The 23,784-nt window shown below is 37.2% G+C and overlaps 1 protein-coding gene across 1 annotated transcript in view; it reads right to left on the minus strand.

Moving 5' to 3' along the window:
• Positions 1–23,784, minus strand: part of RGS17 (regulator of G protein signaling 17) — a 258,855-nt gene that overhangs the window by 191,958 nt on the left and 43,113 nt on the right. The window contains exons 2-3 of the mRNA XM_053711810.1: positions 17,854–17,994; positions 4,127–4,267 (exon numbers count right to left, since the gene is read on the minus strand). The gene's annotated coding sequence lies outside the window, so the exon portion shown is untranslated. The remainder of the gene's footprint in view (positions 1–4,126; positions 4,268–17,853; positions 17,995–23,784) is intronic.

Raw genomic sequence — 23,784 nt, forward strand, 5'->3', positions numbered from 1 at the left:
CTAGAATTATACTTTTAAAATTAAATATATACATTGTATAGTGTTTACAAATATTCCTATATATTTAATTACATCCAGCCTAAAATGCAGACTATAATATTCTTTTAGTTAAAAATCTATTAATGTCTGTGTTAAGTTCTACAGACACTAGATGGCACCATATACCAACATTCTTTTTGGCAAAGAGGTTTCTAAACGACAATATCAATACAACATCACAGCATCGCAAAATGTTTAACACTGCAAAAAACATGTATAAGTTCAACTAATATACTAATATGTCAGTCTTCATTTCTGGGGGGGGGGGGGGGGTGTTTTTCATTGCTCCTAAAAGGGTATTGTAAATTGTATTCATGTTTATATATTAATAGTTTTTGATCCCTTTTACTCTCATATATAGATTTTGAAAGTCTACTGCACAATCTTATTTTAATGCTGGATTGCAAACATTTATATAAGCCATTTTCATTCTATTTTATGCTTTATGAATATCTCTTAGACACTAGAAACAGTTAAAGGGACACTGAACCCATTTTTTTTCTTTCGTGATTCATATGTGATTCATATAGAGCATGCAATTTTAAGCAACTTTCTAATTTACTCCTATTATCAAATTTTCTTCATTCTCTTGGTATCTTTATTTGAAATGCAAGAATGTAAGTTTAGATGCCGGCCCATTTTTGGTGAACACACTGTGTTGTTCTTGTTGTTGGTGGATAAATTCACCCACCAATAAACTAGTGCTTTCCATGAGCCTGAACCAAAAAATAGCTTAGATGCATTCTTTTTCAAATAAAGAAAGCAAGAGAATAAAGAAGAAATTGATCATAGGAGTAAATTAGAAAGTTGCTTAAATTTGCATGCTCTATCTGAATCATGAAAGTAAAAAATTGTGTTCAGTGTCCCTTTAAAGGGATAGGAAACATCAACATTTTCTTTCTTGATTTGGAAAGAACATACAATTTTAAACAACTTTCCTTTTTACATCTGTTATCAAATTTGCTTAATTCTTGTGTTATTCTTTGCTGAAGGAACAACATTGCACTATTGGCAGATAGCTGAACACATCTAGTTAGCCAATCACAAGAGACAAATGTATGCAGGCTCCAATCAGCAGCTAGGTCCCACTAGTGTATGATATGTGCGTATTCTTTTTTAATAAGGGATACCAAGAGAATGAAGCACATTTGAAAATTGAAGTGAATTTATAAGAGTCTTAAAATGACATGATCTATCAGAATCATGCAAGTTTAATTTTGACTTTCCTATCCCTTTAAAGGGACACTCAAGTCAAAATTAACTTTTAAAATTCAGATAAAGCATGCAGTTTTAAGACACTTTCCAATTTACTTCCATTATCAAATTTTGCACAGTCTTTTTATATACACAGTTTCTGGGGAACGAGATCCTACTGAACATGTGCACAAGCTAACATGATATACATATACCAGTCTCTGATTGGCTGATGTCTGTCACATGATACAGGGGGGGAGCAGAAAATACGAGAAAAAATAAATTTGTCAGAAAAAAAAATCTACTGCTTATTTGAAAGAGAAAGTGCTATTGCATTGTCTTTTTATTATGCATTTGTTAATTGTGTAATTCTACTGAATTGAGTGGTCCTTTAAATATTTTCATTTGGATCATTTGTAAATATCTGACAATAAAGTTATTTTCTATTGAATGATCTAACACAAAGTACATTTTCTGTTGATAAATCACTTTTACTAATAAATTAAATGGCTAAAACATTTATCTATATTTTCTTAAACAATATTTTTGAAATTAATTAATTATTGAATAATCTAAAAGACTGGTGTTCTAAAAATATTTAATTTTTCTTTTTCTTTCACTTTGCATTCTGAATGTGGAAACTTGCCCCCAGGAGCTGACGTACACATTGTTTCATTTATAATGACATCATTAAGTGGCTGTGCACATGAACAGTCTTCTTTGGTCAAGGGCGAGTATTCTCAGGAGTCCTTTCCCCGATGCTGCCTATATCTAAATATATATAGTCAATGATAAATATATAAAAAAACATTTCTTACTCATCAACTTCAATGTATTACTGGAACTGATAGACTAGTGGAAAAAATAAAACAATTTTTTATATATATATATATATATACAGTATATATATATATATATATATATATATATATATATATATATATATATATATATATATATATATATATATATATATATATATATATTCACAAACCAGATATTTTGACCCACTTGAGTAAAAATTCTGCATTTTTAGCTTTTTGACTGTATGAGATCATATTTGCACAAAGGTGGTTAACTGAAACTCTATCTCTCTCAATATATATACAGTATCTAACAAAAGTGAGTACACCCCTCACATTTTTGTAAATATTTTATTATATCTTTTCATGTTACAACACTGAAGAAATGACACTTTGCTACAATATAAAGTAGTGAGTGTACAGCCTGTATAATAGTGTAAATTTGCTGTCCCCTCAAAATAACTCAACACACAGCCATTAATGTATAAACCGTTGGCAACAAAATTGAGTACAGCCCTTTGTGGAAATGTCCAAATTGGGCCCAAAGTATCAATATTTTGTGTGGCCACCATTTGTTTCCAGCACTGCCTTAACCCTCTTGAGCATGGAGTTCACCAGAGCTTCACAGGTTGCCACTGGAGTCATTCTCTTCTCCTCCATGACAACATCACAGAGCTGGTGGATGTTAGAGACCTTGCGCTCCCCCACCTTTCATTTGAGGATGCCCCACAGATGCTCAATAGGGTTTAGGTCTGGAGACATGCTTGGCCAGTCCATCACCTTTACCCTCAGCTTCTTTAGCAAGGCAGTGGTCATCTTGGAAGTGTGTTTGGGGTCATTATCATGTTGGAATACTGCCCTGCAGCCCAGTCTCTGCTTCAGTACATGTTGGCATTCATGGTTCCCTAAATGAACGGTAGCTCCCCAGTGCCGGCAGCACTCATGCAAGCCCAGGCCATGACATTTCCACCACTATGCTTGACTGTAGGCAAGACACACTTGTCTTTGTACTCCTCAACTGGTTGCTGCCACACACACTTGACACCATATGAACCAAATAAGTTTATCTTGGTCTCATCGGACCACAGGACATTGTTCCAGTAATCCATGTCCTTAGTCTACTTGTCTTTAGCAAACTGTTTGTGGTCTTTCTTGTGCATCATCTTTAGAAGAGGCTTCCTTCTGGGACGAAAGCCATGCAGACCGATTTGATGCAGTGTGCAGCGTATGGTCTGAGCACTGACATGCTGACCCCCCACCTCTTCAACCTCTGCAGCAATGCTGGCAGCACTCATACGTCTATTTCCCAAAGACAACCTCTGGATATGACGCTAAGCATGTGCACTCCACTTCTTTGCTCGACCATGGTGAGGCCTGTTCTGAGTGGAACCTGTCCAGTGAAAACACTGTATGGTCTTGCCCACCGTGCTGCAGCTCAGTTTCCGGGTCTTGGCAATTTTCTTATAGCCTAAGCCAAGTTTATGTAGAGCAAAAATTCTTTTTTCAGATCCTCAGAGAGTTCTTTGCCATGAGGTGCCATATTGAACTTCCAGTGACCAGTATGAGAGAGTGTGAGTGCGATAACACCACACCACACCTGCTCCCCATTCACACCTGAGACATTGTAACACTAATGAGTCACATGACACCGGGGAGGGAAAATGGCTAATTGGGCCCAATTTGGACATTTCCACTTAGGGGTGTACTCACTTTTGTTTCCAATGGTTTAGACATTATTGGCTGTGTTTTGAGTTATTTTGAGGGGACAGCAAATTTACACTATTTTACAGGTTGTACACTCACTACTTTACATTGTAGCTTAGTGTCATTTCTTCAGTGTTGTCACATGAAAAGATATAATGAAATATTTACAAAAATGTGAGGGGTGTACTCACTTTTGTAAAATACTGTATCTATATACATATTTACACTAGTGGGTATGATGTACTGGTATTGGGGATGTGGTTTGTTTGTCAATATATTATCTATAATTAGTTAATAAGTTTGTGCAAATAATGAAATAGTTGCTGTAAGTAGCTGTGACTATTATTCTCTAGGCAATGTTTGACTTAAGTTTTACTTTTATTCACCTTGAGACTTAGGGCCTGATATTCAAAACCTCGTAGCTCAGGTAAGATATTCTAAAATGTTCCTCCAGCACTGCGAGATCCTTAGTGAAATTTTCAAAACGTAGCTTTTGTTTACTTCTCCAAGGGGCGTTCCCTGCATTTCTGTATGTGAAGGAGAGACAAACCCAGTGCAATATATTATTGCAAGATATGAAAGTTCTGCTGCATTTACAATTTGTGCTTTGTATTTTATATAATTTTACACTTCAAATTAACTTTTATTACATTCAAACTTTGCACTTTATGTTTTGGATTTTATTTTGTATACAACAGTGTATTTAGGATTGTAATTTTACAAATTCTGATTATGCTTACACAATTTCTGCTTAACTTTAACAAATATGGTCATACTTTGTATATTTATGTGTATCTTGTACAAATGTAATTGGACTTTGCATTTCTTCTATTTAAAGTGAAACTGAAAAACTGTTTCCCAGAGAGCTTAAAGGGACACTGAACCCAATTTGTTTCTTTCGTGATTCAGATAGAGCATGCAATTTTAAGCAACTTTCCAATTTACTCCTATTATCATTTTTTCTTCGTTCTCTTGCTATCTTTATTTGAAAAAGAAGGCATCTAAACTTTTTTTTTTTTTTTTTTTCAGTACTCTGGACAGCACTTTTTTTATTGGTGGATGAATTTATCCACCAATCAGCAAGGATAACCCAGGTTGTTCACCAAAAATGGGCTGGCATCTAAACTTACATTCTTGCATTTCAAATAAAGATACCAAGAGAATGAAGAAAATTTTATAATAGGAGTAAATTAGAACGTTGCTTAAAATTGCATGCTCTATCTGAATCATGAAAGAAAAAAATTGGGTTCAGTGTACCTTTAATTACTTTCTACGGCCATGTAATCAAACATTGAGAGAGATTATAAAGCAGACTTCATAGGGTCTGAACTCTTGGTTAACTGAAACTCTATCTCTCTCTCTCAATATATATATATATATATATATATATATATATATATATATATATATATATATATATATATATATATATATATATATATATATATATATATATATATATATATATATATATATATATATATATATATATATATATATATATATATATATAGCCAAAAAAGAAAGTAATATCCAGGCTGCAAAATTTAAAACAAAGTCTTTATTAAATTACACTTAGGATAAAAAAGCGACAGGGGGATCCAGCATATCAGTGTAAACAAGAAGCTCCGCTAACATGTTTCGGTGAAAACCGTAATCATAGCTAATTGGAGTCTGGTGTGCTGGCTTTTTAAAAGACAGAAACAACACTTATTGGACAATGTTAAAACCAATAGAATGGTCACACTTGTAAATTTAGAAAATGAATGAATGAAAAACAAACACTCCCTGACATCTCAGTTAACATACTCACAGGCCACACCAAAAAAGGTGATCAATTAGGTGGAGGCTGTGAGTGATAAACAATAGAAAGAGGAAGCAGTAAAAGTTGGAGCATATGTTAAATGTTAAATACTACACCTAGGGCTCTATTTATCAATCATTTGGGGAATTCTCCTTTCTGTTCTCCTATCAGTTCTCCACAGCTCTCCTTAGGAGAGGAGTACATGTGCGCCCATATTTATCATAAAAAAGTAGTTTTTTCTCCATGGGAGAGCTGAGGAGAGCTGGGGAGAACTAATGATAAATTTCTCCAGTCGGATTAGTATCTTCTCCTTATTTATCACTAAAAATAAGCAACTATTCTCCATGTCAATCATATATAAACCAATAGAAATCTTTATACAGCCTTCCAAGTAGCTTTGTTAACGCCCCTCTTCAGCAAACATTCATATATGAAATAGATCTACATTTTCATTGTTTTTGTGCATCAATTTTAACGCTTTTTTATATCTTATTTTTATGCCCCAATAGATATCATTTTTGTGCTCTGTTATATATTATTTTGGTGCTCCATTATATTTTATTTTTTTTACTCCATCATAAATTATTATTGCACTCCAATAACCATTATTATTGTGCTTTGTTACAGATAATTTTTGCACCTTGTAGAGCCCTTTTTGTGTGTGTAACTGCTTCTACAACTGGTAGAGAATAGATTTCTAATTCTGTTCTCCACTGTAGCTATGGAGAACTTTAAGGTAGGAACTTGCAGGAGAACTGTCAGTCCTCCACAGGAGAATATAAATGATAAATTTGTAACTAGGAGAATTATTAGGAGAACTATATGAAATACGACTAAAAAGATCTATTTTAACCCTTTTTTTGGAGAACATGTTCTCCAAGGAGAGTTAGAACAGAGTAGGAGAATATTACAGTCAAACTTGCCCAATTTTAGGAGTATTATTGAATAATAAATAGGAGAATTATTTCTCATGAGAACTTTTAGGAGAAAATATAGGAGAATTGGAATGATAAATAGAGCCCCTAAAGCGTATGGCAATGTTACAGATGAGAGAACATATATTGAGGACAGAGAGTGCTCACAGTAATAGAGTTAAAACACACACCTTACTCCAGAAACATCCCAACATGTAAATAAGTATATATGAATATATGAGCAAAAGTATGTAAACAAAAATATGTAAACAAAAATATATATAGAAAATATATGTATATATATACCAACTTATTAGGAATGTGACAAATGGGAAGAGTATCAAAATAAGGACTGCTGTAGTACCTAAATGCCCTAATCACAAACATTATATACATTATATTGTATTTTTCATTGAATTCCCTACCATGTTAAAGTAACAGGTATGTATCAATACAAGGGGGTAACAGTGACCCGGATGTATAAAGGGTTAATTTAGTTGATTGCACAACTATAGAAGCCTGGAAATACTAAGGGAAATAGCAAGAATGGTATCCATAAATATAATGGGAAATATGATGTATATATATATGATTATAAAAGAGTCCTAAGAATATACTAGGAGTAAGTGTGGATAACAAGGTGCCTGCACAGTCCTCAATAGACAAAGGGTATATCCTGCATAAACAGTCTATCCACTAATGGATAATGACCTACCAGGAGAGTACAGATAACAAAATCAATATATGGAATGTATATATGTGTACATATATATAGGAAAATGTAAATTTGAATATAAATGTTGATTTTAGAAAGTTGATTTTCAGATTTCAAGCTTTAAAAATTTTCCCTAAAATACCAAATATCACATTTTAAATTTTGAATAATAAATTCTAAATTTGGAGCAAAAATGTAGAGAAAAAGAGAGTGTGTGTGGTATATGCTCGGCATGCGTGAGATGTAAATTTCACTGTAATTGTTATTTCCAATAGTTGATCAAATCGTATTCGGAGTTAAGACCCTCTGGTACTCTAGTACGCAATTTAAAGATCCAAAACATCTCATGCTTGCTGAGCAGCTGATTCCTGTCACCTCCTCTAGATGGTGCCTTGACATGTTCAATGGCCTGCCATCTAAGTGTGGAGTTACTTTTGTTGTGAAAATTTCGGAAATGTTTAACCAGTGGGGTACTGGCTTCACCCAATTTGATTGTAGAAAGATGGTTTCTAATTCTAGTGTTCACGTCAGTAGTGGTAAGCCCTACATACTGAAGATGACACTCCAAGCAGTATAATAGATAGATAACATAGGAGGATGTACAGTTTAGGCAGGAAGATATCTTAAAGATCTCTCCAGTGACCTCTGATCTAAAATCATCAGATGCAATGATGAATTCACACGGCCTGCATCTTGATCTGCCGCACCTGTACATCCCCCTATGTTGCAACCATGAGCTTTGTCCGTCTGTTTTTTTTGCCAAAACCTCTGAGGGGGCCAGAATATTTCCCAGGGTCCTGTTCTTCCTATTAGAGCAACGCAAGCCACCCTCCACACAGCTTACAAGGCTGTCATCTGCAGATAGCAAACTAAAATGTTTCTTGACAATCCTACAGATATCCTTGTAGTCAGTACTGAAGTCCGTCACAAAAGTGACCTTGTGTTGTGCGTTGGTATTCTCTTTTACATTCTGACGATTGGATTCGTTCAAAAGAGAATGACGATCCAGTAAGTCTACCTGTCTCTGTGCTCTGTTTATTACATGTCCAGAATAACCTCTTTCTCTAATTCTGTTCTGCATTTCTAGACTTTGTGCTCTGCAAGTATCACTATTGCTGCAGTTCCGTTTAACTCTGATGAGCTGTCCCTTGGCTACTGCCATAGGGACATGTACAGGATGGCAGCTTTTTGCGTGTAGCAGAGTGTTTTTAGATATAGGCTTCCTGTACATATTGCTCATGATTTTTCCATCATCCCCTGCAGTCAAAGTCAGATCCAGGTAATTAATGGTCCTAGAGTTCATCTCAAATGTGAAACTAAGACCGACATCATTGGAATTTAAGAGACCAAGAAATTCAAAGAGAGAGGCCTCAGAGCCCTGCCATATGAAGAGCAAATCGTCAATATATCGCCTATAAAAGGCGATATTAACTCTATATTCATTGCTATCTCCATAGATGTGGGACAGCTCCCACCAACCCATAAAGATGTTGGCGTATGAGGGCGCAAATTTGGCCCCCATAGCTGTCCCACATCTCTGGAGATAGTATTGCTCTCCAAAACGGAAATAATTGTGAGTCAAGGTGAAACCTGTCGCCCTAACCACATATTTCACCAAATCAGTGTTCAAATCAGAAAAATTCTCTAAAATATAAGATAGAGCCTTGAGACCTTCCTCATGTGGGATGGTAGAATACAGTGACACTACGTCTACTGTTAACCACATGTGTCTGTCAACATCCCAACAAAAGGTGTCCATAAGATTTAATAAATCCTTGGTATCCTTCAGGTAGCTCTGTAGGGAGGAGAGTAGAGGATACAGAATGCTGTCTAGCCACTGGGACAGGTGTTCCAAGAGGGAACCTATCCCACTGACTATAGGTCTTCCCTGTACTCCAATTAAGGATTTGTGCACCTTTGGAAGATGGTGGAAGATGGGCACTACCGGGTGTTCCACCAACAGATAGTCATGTGTGTCTTGGTCAAAGAACCCATCCTCCAAACCATCATCCAAAAGGCACTTAAGTTCTTTCTGAAAGCACCAAGTGGGATCCCTGTCTAGTCTCTGATAGTTTACGTCATTGTGGAGTTGCCTAAGGGGCTCTTTGACATATTCAGATTTATCAAGAACAACAACAGATCCGCCTTTATCGGCGGATCGAATGACCAAACTGTCATTTTGTTGTAGTTCTGACAGTGCCTGTCTCTCTTTGAAGGACAAATTCGGCCTACTGTTGTTGATTTCAGTTTTAGTAGAGGCCAGGGAAGTGAGGTCCCTCTCAATCCTTTTAAAGAAAGTCTCTAAGACAGGACCACGACACTGTAATGGGTAGAAGTCAGATGGTTTCTTAAAACCACTGTGACATTTGATAGTCCCTGTTTCAGTCTCATTGGTCCCCTGTCTTTTAAGTTCATGCAGAGACAACATATCACAAGACTCTGAGAAAGATAGATGTACAACATCAAGAGTGGATTTATGTGACTGTGTCAAAAATTCACTAGTATCTGTAGTGTTATCAGCACTATGAAAGAATTTCTTCAAGGTTAAATTTCTGATTAGCCTGTTAACATCTAACATTGTATTAAAAAGGTTAAATGAAGTAGTGGGGGCAAAATTTAGGCCGTAACTGAGAACCTTTAATTGCATATTAGATAGAGTGGCAGTGGAGAGGTTAATTACATTATAGATGTTATCATTAGTAGATGTTACTGATACTTGGTGTTTTTGTTTATCCTCTGTGGGTACCTCTTCTCCTGCCCTATCCCAGTTTTGTCCTGTACCTGGTGAAAAACCTGATCAAAGGCCTATGGTATTCATTTCATTAGCTGTATTCTGATTGGTGCTACTTACATACTTTGTGCCTTTGACAGTGTGTGTCTTGTTTTGTGTATTTTTGGCGGTATTTGCACCCTGTATGTGTAGAGCTTTTGGTGTCACAGCTATAACATCAGTAATATTAGTAGAGCCATTTATGCTCACTTGTTTATGTGTGCCTTGTGTGTTTTTCAGAATACACCTAGGCATCCCTACAGAATCCTTGCACATCTTGTGATTGGACATTCTGGCTTTTTACAGCGAACTGTTTATGAAGCCTTTATAGGGGTTGAATGGAATAGACATCCACATGGTGGCTTAACATATACATATTCCTTCGAAGCGCCTTTACCTTACTTTCATTGCTTGTTCTATATATATATATATATATATATATATATGTAGTAGACAAATAACTGGAGTCATTAAAAAACATTGGTACATCCTTAAAAATAGTTATAAAGACATTAAAGAGTTTCAAAATCCCCCGTTATTGTCCTATAAACGTCTTAGGAATCTATATGACAATTTAGTCAAAACAGACATAGGTAGTAGCAAAACTAAAATGTTAACTTCAAGTAAAAAAGGCACCTTTCCATGCTATAATTGCTCACACTGTAATAGTGTTATAAGAGGAGATAAGGTGACACACCCTTATACAGGAAAACAATATAATATAAATGGGCTATATACTTGTCAAACTGATCATGTGATATATTTATTAAAATGTCCATGTGGACTAATTTATATAGGGGAAACAAGTCAGAAAATAAAGGATAGACTTACTCAACATAAATATACCATACGTAAAGGCATGTTAGATTTACCAGTCTCTGCACACTTTAACCCCTTAATGACCGGACCATTTTTCAGTTTTCTTACCCTTAATGACAATGGCTATTTTTACATTTCTGCAGTGTTAGTGTTTAGCTGTAATTTCCTCTTACTCATTTACTGTACCCACACATATTATATACCGTTTTTCTCGCCATTAAATAGACTTTCTAAAGATACCATTTTTTTCATCATATCTTATAATTTAATATAAAAAATATATAAAATATGAGGAAAAAATGGAAAAAACCACACTTTTTCTAACTTTGACCTCCAAAATCTGTTACACATCTACAATCACCAAAAAAACACCCATGCTAAATAGTTTCTAAATTTTGTCCTGAGTTTAGAAATACCCAATGGTTACATGTTGTTTGCTTTTTTTGCAAGTTATAGGGCAATAAGTACAAGTAGAACTTTGCTATTTCCAAACCACTTTTTTTCAAAATTAGCGCTAGTTACATTGGAACACTGATATCTGTCCGGAATCTCTGAATATCCCTTGACATGTATATATTTTTTTTTAGAAGACAACCCAAAGTATTGATTTATGCCCATTTTGGTATATTTCATGCCACCATTTCACTGCCAAATGCGAGCAAATAAAAAAAATCGTTCACTTTTTCACAAAATTTGTCACAAACTTTAGGTTTCTCACTGAAATTATTTACAAACAGTTTGTGCAATTATGGCACAAATGGTTGTAAATGCTTCTCTGGGATCCCCTTTGTTCAGAAATAGCAGACATATATGGCTTTGGCATTGTTTTTTTGTAATTAGAAGGCCACTAAATGCCGCTGTGCACCACACATGTATTATGCCCAGCAGTGAAGGGGTTAATTAGGGATCTTGTAGGGACCTTGAAGGGTTAATTTTAGCTTTAGTGTAGTGTAGTAGACAACCCAAAGTATTGATCTAGGCCCATTTTGGTATATTTCATGCCACCATTTCACCGCCAAATGCGAGCAAATAAAAAAAAAAGTGACATTTTTCACAATTTTAGGTTTCTCACTTAAATTATTTACAAACAGCTTGTGCAATTATGGCACAAATGGTTGTAAATGCTTCTCTGGGATCTCCTTTGTTCAGAAATAGCAGACATATATGGCTTTGGTGTTGCTTTTTGGCAATTAGGAGGCCGCTAAATGCTGCTGCGCACCACACTTGTATTATGCCCAGCAGTGAAGGGGTTAATTAGGTAGCTTGTAGAGAGCTTGCAGGGTTAATTTTAGCTTTAGTGTAGAGATTAGCCTCCCACCTGACACATCCCACCCTCTGATCCCTCCCAGACAGCTCTCTTCCCTCCCCCACCCCACAATTGTCCCCGCCATCTTAAGTACTGGCAGAAAGTCTGCCAGTACTAAAATAAAAGGTGGTTTTTTTTTTTGTTTTTTTTTAAATTATTCAGCTGTGATGGACCCCTGCCTTAACCCCCAACCTCCCTGATCCCCCCCAAACACCTCTCTAACCCTCCCCACCTACCTATTTGCCACCATCTTGGGTACTGGCAGCTGTCTGCCAGTACCCAGTTTTCCCCAAAAAATAAAGTGTTTTTTTTTTTTATTTTTAGTAGTTTTTTCGTTTTTTTCTGTAGTGTAGCTGCCCCCCCCCAGTACCCCCACCCCCCGAACCCTACCAGATCCTATTATTTTTTTTAAAAAAATTTTTGTTCCTTTAACCAGTGCTTTGTATACAATAAATTATGTCTTTCTCTTTTTCTCTATCAATTTAGATCAAGATTTACATAAGAAATAAGAAACAAAGGCCTAGATTTAGAGTTCGGCGGTAGCCGTCAAAACCAGCGTTAGAGGCTCCTAACGCTGGTTTTGGGCGCCCGCTGGTATTTGGAGTCAGTGATTAAAGGGTCTAACGCTCACTTTTCAGCCGCGACTTTTCCATACCGCAGATCCCCCTACGCCATTTGCGTAGCCTATATTTTCAATGGGATCTTTCTAACGCCGGTATTTAGAGTCGTTTCTGAAGTGAGCGTTAGAGCTCTAACGACAAGATTCCAGCCGCCTGAAAATAGCAGGAGTTAAGAGCTTTCTGGCTAACGCCGGTTTATAAAGCTCTTAACTACTGTACCCTAAAGTACACTAACACCCATAAACTACCTATGTACCCCTAAACCGAGGTCCCCCCACACCGCCGCCACTCGATTAAAATTTTTAACCCCTAATCTGCCGACCGCCACCTACGTTATATTTATGTACCCCTAATCTGCTGCCCCTAACCCCGCCGACCCCTGTATTATATTTATTCACCCCTAACCTGCCCCCCACAACGTCGCCGCCAGCTACTTACAATAATTAACCCCTAATCTTCCGACCGCAAATCGCCGCCACCTACGTTATCCCTATGTACCCCTAATCTGCTGCCCCTAACACCGCCGACCCCTATATTATATTTATTAACCCCTAATCTGCCCCCCTCAACGTCGCCGACACCTGCCTACACTTATTAACCCCTAATCTGCCGAGCGGACCTGAGCGCTACTATAATAAAGTTATTAACCCCTAATCCGCCTCACTAACCCTATCATAAATAGTATTAACCCCTAATCTGCCCTCCCTAACATCGCCGACACCTACCTTCAATTATTAACCCCTAAACTTCCGATCGGAGCTCACCGCTATTCTAATAAATGGATTAACCCCTAAAGCTAAGTCTAACCCTAACACTAACACCCCCCTAAGTTAAATATAATTTTTATCTAACGAAATAAATTAACTCTTATTAAATAACTTATTCCTATTTAAAGCTAAATACTTACCTGTAAAATAAATCCTAATATAGCTACAATATAAATTATAATTATATTATAGCTATTTTAGGATTAATATTTATTTTACAGGCAACTTTGTAATTATTTTAACCAGGTACAATAGCTATTAAATAGTTAAGAACTATTTAATAGTTACCTAGTTAAAATAATAACAAATTTACCTGTAAAATAAATCCTAACCTAAGTTATAATTAAACCTAACACTACCCTATCAATAAAATAATTAAATAAACTACCTACAATTACCTACAATTAACCTAACACTACACTATCAATAAATTAATTAAACACAATTGCTACAAATAAATACAATTAAATAAACTAGCTAAAGTACAAAAAATAAAAAAGAACTAAGTTACAGAAAATAAAAAAATATTTACAAACATAAGAAAAATATTACAACAATTTTAAACTAATTACACCTACTCTAAGCCCCCTAATAAAATAACAAAGCCCCCCAAAATAAAAAATTCCCTACCCTATTCTAAATTAAAAAAGTTACAAGCTCTTTTACCTTACCAGCCCTGAACAGGGCCCTTTGCGGGGCATGCCCCAAGAATTTCAGCTCTTTTGCCTGTAAAAGAATAAATACAATACCCCCCCCCAACATTACAACCCACCACCCACATACCCCTAATCTAACCCAAACCCCCCTTAAATAAACCTAACACTAAGCCCCTGAAGATCTTCCTACCTTGTCTTCACCATCCAGGTATCACCGATCCGTCCTGGCTCCAAGATCTTCATCCAACCCAAGCGGGGGTTGGCGATCCATAATCCGGTGCTCCAAAGTCTTCCTCCTATCCGGCAAGAAGAGGACATCCGGACCGGCAAACATCTTCTCCAAGCGGCATCTTCGATCTTCTTCCATCCGGTGCGGAGCGGGTCCATCTTGAAGCAGGCGACGCGGATCCATCCTCTTCTTCCGATGTCTCCCGACTAATGACGGTTCCTTTAAGGGACGTCATTAGTCGGGAGACATCGGAAGAAGAGGATGGATCCGCGTCGCCTGCTTCAAGATGGACCCGCTCCGCACCGGATGGAAGAAGATCGAAGATGCCGCTTGGAGAAGATGTTTGCCGGTCCGGATGTCCTCTTCTTGCCGGATAGGAGGAAGACTTTGGAGCACCGGATTATGGATCGCCAACCCCCGCTTGGGTTGGATGAAGATCTTGGAGCCAGGACGGATCGGTGATACCTGGATGGTGAAGACAAGGTAGGAAGATCTTCAGGGGCTTAGTGTTAGGTTTATTTAAGGGGGGTTTGGGTTAGATTAGGGGTATGTGGGTGGTGGGTTGTAATGTTGGGGGGGGGTATTGTATTTATTCTTTTACAGGCAAAAGAGCTGAAATTCTTGGGGCATGCCCCGCAAAGGGCCCTGTTCAGGGCTGGTAAGGTAAAAGAGCTTGTAACTTTTTTAATTTAGAATAGGGTAGGGAATTTTTTATTTTGGGGGGCTTTGTTATTTTATTAGGGGGCTTAGAGTAGGTGTAATTAGTTTAAAATTGTTGTAATATTTTTCTTATGTTTGTAAATATTTTTTTATTTTCTGTAACTTAGTTCTTTTTTATTTTTTGTACTTTAGCTAGTTTATTTAATTGTATTTATTTGTAGCAATTGTGTTTAATTAATTTATTGATAGTGTAGTGTTAGGTTAATTGTAGGTAATTGTAGGTAGTTTATTTAATTATTTTATTGATAGGGTAGTGTTAGGTTTAATTATAACTTAGGTTAGGATTTATTTTACAGGTAAATTTGTTATTATTTTAACTAGGTAACTATTAAATAGTTCTTAACTATTTAATAGCTATTGTACCTGGTTAAAATAATTACAAAGTTGCCTGTAAAATAAATATTAATCCTAAAATAGCTATAATATAATTATAATTTATATTGTAGCTATATTAGGATTTATTTTACAGGTAAGTATTTAGCTTTAAATAGGAATAAGTTATTTAATAAGAGTTAATTTATTTCGTTAGATAAAAATTATATTTAACTTAGGGGGGTGTTAGTGTTAGGGTTAGACTTAGCTTTAGGGGTTAATCCATTTATTAGAATAGCGGTGAGCTCCGATCGGAAGTTTAGGGATTAATAATTGAAGGTAGGTGTCGGCGATGTTAGGGAGGGCAGATTAGGGGTTAATACTATTTATGATAGGGTTAGTGAGGCGGATTAGGGGTTAATAACTTTATTATAGTAGCGCTCAGGTCCGCTCGGCAGATTAGGGGTTAATAAGTGTAGGTAGGTGTCGGCGACGTTGTGGGGGGCAGATTAGGGGTTAATAAATATAACATAGGGGTCGGCGATGTTAGGGCAGCAGATTAGGGGTACATAGGGATAACGTAGGTGGCTGCGTTTTACGGAGCGGCAGATTAGGGGTTAAAAGTGTAATGCAGGGGTCAGCGATAGCGTGGGCGGCAGATTAGGGGTTAATAAGTGTAAGGCTAGGGGTGTTTAGACTCGGGGTACATGTTAGAGTGTTAGGTGCAGACGTAGGAAGTGTTTCCCCATAGGAAACAATGGGGCTGCGTTAGGAGCTGAATGCTGCTTTTTTGCAGGTGTTAGGTTTTTTTTCAGCTCAAACAGCCCCATTGTTTCCTATGGGAGAATCGTGCACGAGCACGTTTTTGATGCCGGCCGCGTCCGTAAGCAGCTCTGGTATCGAGAGTTGCATTTGCGGTAAAAATGCTCTACGCTCCTTTTTTGGAGCCTAACGCAGCATTTGTTTGAACTCTCGATACCAGAGTTAAATTTATGGTGCGGCCAGAAAAAAACCCGCGGAGCGTTAACAGCCCTTTTACCGCCGAACTCTAAATCTAGGCCAAAGGAAGCCAAATCTACAAAAACTTATATTCAATGTATAACCAGGTTACAAATAACAATATCAAATTAAAAATAAAAAATAAAAAAAATATTTTTCTATAAAAGATGATTTTCTTTGTTAACCTTAGTCACCAGGTATAGATTTAGGATCATTAGACTTTGTATTGATATTTTTCTATATAAATTCATCTGAATCATGTCCACTCTAGCTTTAGCGGTTTATTAGTTTTCAGCTCTCCTTAACATCCATCTTAAAAGATAAACACTTCTTAAATGATTAACAACTATTTGTTGGTGTCAACTAACCAAATCAGATAATTTTAAAATTAAAGGGACAGTCTAGGCCAAAATAAACTTTCATGAATTTTCCAATTTACTTTTATCACCAATTTTGCTTTGTTCTCTTGGTATTCTTAGTTGAAAGCTTAACCTAGGAGGTTCATATGCTAATTTCTTAGACCTTGAAGCCCACCTCTTTCAGATTGCATTTTAACAGTTTTTCACCACTAGAGGGTTTTAGTTCACATATTTCATATAGATAACACTGTGCTCGTGCACGTGAAGTAATCTGGAAGCAGGCACTGATTGGCTAGACTGCAAGTCTGTCAAAAGAACTGAAAAAAGGGGCAGTTTGCAGAGGCTTAGATACAAGATAATCACAGAGGTTAAAAGTATATTATTATAACTGTGTTGGTTATGCAAAACTGGGAAATGGGTAATAAAGGGATTATCTTTCTTTTAAAACAATAAAAATTCTGGTGTAGACTGTCCCTTTAATAGTTTTTTACTTATTTAATGCACCAACAAATAAATGCACATAATTGGTTTAAAAAAATCACAAAAATATAATTTTTTATATATGAAAACACAGTATTCACTTAATGCAATATATATAAATATATGTTACATTGTTTTTTTAATTCCTGCACTTAAAAATGTTACATTGCTGCATCAATGCTATATAAAAAGAATATGAAAATATTTGATGTCACAGATAACACTGTTTCTTTAAAATTCAATTACTGTCATGTTTTGCACCTGTGTTTTTTCTACACTTCTAGCCTATAAAAAGTAGGCCTTAACTATGTGTTTAATCACTTGGCTTGAGAAAGGGCGAAAGCCCGAAACGTCGCCTATGTCTTACTGCTTGTAATAAAATAACACAAAAAGAAATTTGGAGTGCTGCAGCTTATTTTATGCTTTTATATATATATATATATATATATATATATATATATATATATACACATATGTACACTAGTGGGTATGATGTACTAGTAATGGGTATGTGGTTCGTTTTCAATATAATATCTATAATTAGTTAATAAGTTTGTTCAAATAATGAAATAGTTGCTGTAAGTAGCTAACTGTGACTATTATTCTCTGGGCAATGTTTGACTTAAGTTTTACATTTATTCACCTTGAGACTTAGGGCCTGATATTCAAAACCTCGTAGCTCAGGTGAGATATTCTAAAATGTTCCTCCAGCACTGAGAGATCCTTAGTGAAATTTTCAAAACGCAGCTTTTGTTTACTTCTCCAAGGGGCGTTCCCTGCATTTCTGTATGTGAAGGAGAGACAAACCCAGTGCAATATATTATTGCAAGATATGAGAGTTCTGCTGCATTTACACTTTGTGCTTTGTATTTTATATAATTTTACACTTCAAATTAACTTTTATTACATTTAAACTTTGCATAATCAGAATTTACAAATGCTGATTATGGTTTCACAGTTTCTGCTTAACTTTAACAAATAGGGTCATACTTTTTATATTTATGTGTATCTAGTACAAATTTAATTGCACTTTGCATTTCTTCTATTTAAAGTGAAACTAAAAAACTGTTTCCCAAAGAGCTTAATTACTTTCTACCGCCAGATAATCAAACATTGAGAGAGATTATAAAGCAGACTTCACAGGGTCTGAAGTCACTGAATTTTCTAAAAAAATGTGTTTGTAATGATGTACAGGGGGTCTTACTATCCATTTGTCCATTGTCCCCTGTCCAATCCTGCCATAGTGTTACAAATAACTGATGTTATGGATAACCGGTCAGGCACTAAAAACTGGATTTTAGTCATACAGGAGTCGTATGTTCTTTTGACATTAAAAGTAGGTTGAAAGTTCTATTAATTGAATGCTATAATGTAAGATTTTTTATTAATTTTAATTGTCTATATTACTGTTCCCATTGGAAATAACGGTATCAAAGCCAAATCCAATATGCCTCCGAAACGAATGCCTGTATGGATGAAATTCAGCCAAACCGAACGTTTTTTTAAAAAAACTGAAACAAATCTTTTGGACAAAACTAATTTTTAACCCGTGCACTATTCGATTTGCTAGTCAAAAAAAAAGAAAATATTTTCTTATTTACTTTTTATGAGTAATATTTTATAGTGGCTACAATAAGAATTAAAGACTGTACTAGGGTTGTCATATTCTAATAAAATATAAATTATCTCCTCCGATACCTAGCTTATATACATAGAAGAAGCTAGGTTAAAAGAAAATAATAAAATATAATAGCGGTAAGGGGACTATAGATAAAGCTTCCATTTTTTTTAACGCCATCTTTTCTTATCAAATAAATTGTGATCATGTCATTCTATAAACATACAAACAAGATAATCAGAGGTTAAAGGGTCAGTAACACCTTGTAATTAAATTGCATTTCTGTTGTGCTGCTACAGAATAATATATCAGCAAAGTCTTACGGCTAGATTTAGAGTTTTGTCGGTAAGGACCCGCGTAGCTAACGCCGGCTTTTTTCTGGCCGCACCATAAAAATAACTCTGGTATTGAGAGTCCACATAAAGGCTGCGTTAGGCTCCAAAAAAGGAGCGTAGAGCATATTTAACGCAGCTTCAACTCTCGATACCAGAGTTGCTTACGGACGCGGCCAGCCTCAAAAACGTGCTCGTGCACGATTCCCCCATAGGAAACAATGGGGCTGTTTGAGCTGAAAAAAACCTAACACCTGCAAAAAAGCCGCGTTCAGCTCCTAACGCAGCCCCATTGTTTGCTATGGGGAAACACTTCCTACGTCTGCACCTAACACCCTAACATGTACCCCGAGTCTAAATACCCCTAGCCTTACACTTATTAACCCCTAATCTGCCGCCCCCGCTATCGCTGACCCCTGAATATTATTTTTAACCCCTAATCTGCCGCTCCGTAAACCGCAGCTACTTACATTATCCTTATGTACCCCTAATCTGCTGCCCCGAACACCGCCGACCCCTATATTATATTTATTAACCCCTAATCTGCCCCCCACAACGTCGCCTCCACCTGCCTACACTTATTAACCCCTAATCTGCCGAGCGGACCGTACCGCTATCATAATAAAGTTATTAACCCCTAATCCGCCTCACTAACCCTATAATAAATAGTATTAACCCCTAATCTGCCCTCCCTAACATCGCCGACACCTAGCTTCAATTATTAACCCCTAATCTGCCGACCGGAGCTCACCGCTATTCTAATAAATGTATTAACCCCTAAAGCTAAGTCTAACCCTAACACTAACACCCCCCTAACTTAAATATAATTTAAATCTAACGAAATTAATTAACTCTTATTAAATAAATTATTCCTATTTAAAGCTAAATACTTACCTGTAAAATAAATCCTAATATAGCTACAATATAAATTATAATTATATTATAGCTATTTTAGGATTAATATTTATTTTACAGGTAACTTTGTATTTATTTTAACCAGGTACAATAGCTATTAAATAGTTAAGAACTATTTAATAGCTAAAATAGTTAAAATAATTACAAAATTACCTGTAAAATAAATCCTAACCTAAGTTACAATTAAACCTAACACTATACTATCATTAAATTAATTAAATAAAATACCTACAATTACCTACAATTAAACACTACACTATCAATACATTAATTAAATACAATACCTACAAATAACTACAATGAAATAAACTAACTAAAGTACAAAAAATTAAAAAGAACTAAGTTACAAAAAATAAAAAAATAATTACAAACATAAGAAAAATATTACAACAATTTTAAACTAATTACACCTACTCTAAGCCCCCTAATAAAATAACAAAGACCCCCAAAATAAAAAATGCCCTACCCTATTCTAAATTACTAAAGTTCAAAGCTCTTTTACCTTACCAGCCCTGAACAGGGCCCTTTGCGGGGCATGCCCCAAGAAGTTCAGCTCTTTTGCCTGTAAAAAAAACAGAATTTATGTTTACCTGATAAATTTCTTTCTCCAACGGTGTGTCCGGTCCACGGCGTCATCCTTACTTGTGGGATATTCTCTTCCCCAACAGGAAATGGCAAAGAGCCCAGCAAAGCTGGTCACATGATCCCTCCTAGGCTCCGCCTACCCCAGTCATTCGACCGACGTTAAGGAGGAATATTTGCATAGGAGAAACCATATGGTACCGTGGTGACTGTAGTTAAAGAAAATAAATTATCAGACCTGATTAAAAAAACCAGGGCGGGCCGTGGACCGGACACACCGTTGGAGAAAGAAATTTATCAGGTAAACATAAATTCTGTTTTCTCCAACATAGGTGTGTCCGGTCCACGGCGTCATCCTTACTTGTGGGAACCAATACCAAAGCTTTAGGACACGGATGAAGGGAGGGAGCAAATCAGGTCACCTAAATGGAAGGCACCACGGCTTGCAAAACCCTTCTCCCAAAAATAGCCTCAGAAGAAGCAAAAGTATCAAACTTGTAAAATTTGGTAAAAGTGTGCAGTGAAGACCAAGTCGCTGCCCTACATATCTGATCAACAGAAGCCTCGTTCTTGAAGGCCCATGTGGAAGCCACAGCCCTAGTGGAGTGAGCTGTGATTCTTTCAGGAGGCTGCCGTCCGGCAGTCTCATAAGCCAATCGGATAATGCTTTTAATCCAGAAGGAGAGAGAGGTAGAAGTTGCTTTTTGACCTCTCCGTTTACCAGAATAAACAACAAACAAAGACAAAGTTTGTCTGAAATCCTTAGTAGCTGCTAAGTAAAATTTGAGAGCACGAACTACATTCAAGTTGTGCAACAAACGTTCCTTCTTTGAAACTGGATTAGGACACAAAGAAAGGTACAACTATCTCCTGGTTAATGTCTTTGTTAGAAACAACTTTTGGAAGAAAACCAGGTTTAGTACGCAAAACCACCTTATCTGCATGGAACTCCAGATAAGGAGAAGAACACTGCAGAGCAGATAATTCTGAAACTCTTCTAGCAGAAGAAATTGCAACCAAAAACAAACTTTCCAAGATAATAACTTAATATCAACGGAATGTAAGGGTTCAAACGGAACCCCCTGAAGAACTGAAAGAACTAGGTTGAGACTCCAAGTAGGAGTCAAAAATTTTGTAAACAGGCTTGATTCTAACCAGAGCCTGAACAAAGGCTAGAACATCTGGCACAGCTGCCAGCTTTTTGTGAAGTAACACGGACAAGGCAGAAATCTGTCCCATCAAGGAACTTGCAGATAATCCTTTTTCCAATCCTTCTCGAAGGAAGGATAGACTCTTAGGAATCTTAACCTTGTCCCAAGGGAATCCTGCAGATTCACACCAACAGATATACCAAATTATGTGGTAATTTTTCTGGTTACAGGCTTTCAGGCCTGAACAAGAGTATTAATAACAGAATCTGAGAACCCTCGCTTTGATAAGATCAAGCGTTCAATCTCCAAGCAGTCAGCTGGAGTGGGTCGAACGGACCTAGAACAAGAAGGTCTCGTCTCAAAGGTAGCTTCCATGGTGGAGCCGATGACATATTCACCAGATCTGCATACCAAGTCCTGCGTGGCCACGCAGGAGCTATCAAAATCACCGACGCCCTCTCCTGATTGATCCTGGCTACCAGCCTGGGGATGAGAGGAAACGGCGGGAACACATAAGCTAGTTTGAAGGTCCAAGGTGCTACTAGTGCATCCACTAGAGCCGCCTTGGGATCCCTGGATCTGTACCCGTAGTAAGGAACTCTAAAGTTCTGACGAGAGGCCATCAGATCCATGTCTGGAATGCCCCACGGTTGAGTGACTTGGGCAAAGATTTCCGGATGGAGTTCCCACTCCCCCGGATGCAATGTCTGACGACTCAGAAAATCCGCTTCCCAATTTTCCACTCCTGGGATGTGGATAGCAGACAGGTGGCAGGAGTGAGACTCCGCCCATAGAATGATTTTGGTCACTTCTTCCATCGCTAGGGAACTCCTTGTTCCCCCCTGATGGTTGATGTATGAACTTGGCCCTCGCTAGCTGAGGCCAAGCTTTGAGAGCATTGAATATCGCTCTCAGTTCCAGAATATTTATCGGTAGAAGAGAGTCTACCCGAGACCAAAGACCCTGAGCTTTCAGGGATCCCCAGACCGCGCCCCAGCCCATCAGACTGGCGTCGGTCGTGACAATGACCCACTCTGGTCTGCAGAAGGTCATCCCTTGTGACAGGTTGTCCAGGGACAGCCACCAACGGAATGAGTCTCTGGTCCTCTGATTTACTTGTATCTTCGGAGACAAGTCTGAATAGTCCCCATTCCACTGACTGAGCATGAACAGTTGTAATGGTCTTAGATGAATGCGCACAAAAGGAACTATGTCCAGTGCCGCTACCATCAAACCTATCACTTCCATGCCCTGCGCTATGGAAGGAAGAGGAACGGAATGAAGTATCCGACAAGAGTCTAGAAGTTTTGTTTTTCTGGCTTCTGTCAGAAAAATCCTCATTTCTAAGGAGTCTATTATAGTTCCCAAGAAGGGAACCCTCGTTGACGGAGATAGAGAACTCTTTTCCACGTTCACTTTCCATCCGTGAGATCTGAGAAAGGCCAGGACAATGTCCGTGTGAGCCTATACTTGAGGAAGGGACGACGCTCGAATCAGAATGTCGTCCAAGTAAGGTACTACAGCAATGCCCCTTGGTCTTAGCACCGCCAGAAGGGACCCTAGTACCTATGAGAAAAACCTAGGAGCAGTGGCTAATCCGAAAGAAAACGCCACGAACTGGAAATGCTTGTCCAGGAATGCAAACCTTAGGAACCGATAATGTTCCTTGTGGATAGGAATATGTAGATACGCATCCTTGAAATCCACCTTGGTCATGAATTGACCTTCCTGGATGGAAGGAAGAAGTGTTCGAATGGTTTCCATCTTGAACGATGGAACCTTGAGAAACTTGTTCAAGATCTTGAGATCGAAGATTGGTCTGAACGTTCCCTCTTTTTTGGGAACTATGAACAGATTGGAGTAGAACCCCATCCCTTGTTCTCCTAATGGAACAGGATGAATCACTCCCATTTTTAGCAGGTCTTTTACCCAATGTAAGAATGCCTGTCTTCTTATGTGGTCTGAAGACAACTGAG

Source organism: Bombina bombina, chromosome 4, assembly GCF_027579735.1.
Source record: "Bombina bombina isolate aBomBom1 chromosome 4, aBomBom1.pri, whole genome shotgun sequence".
In the NCBI taxonomy this organism is placed as follows: domain Eukaryota; kingdom Metazoa; phylum Chordata; class Amphibia; order Anura; family Bombinatoridae; genus Bombina; species Bombina bombina.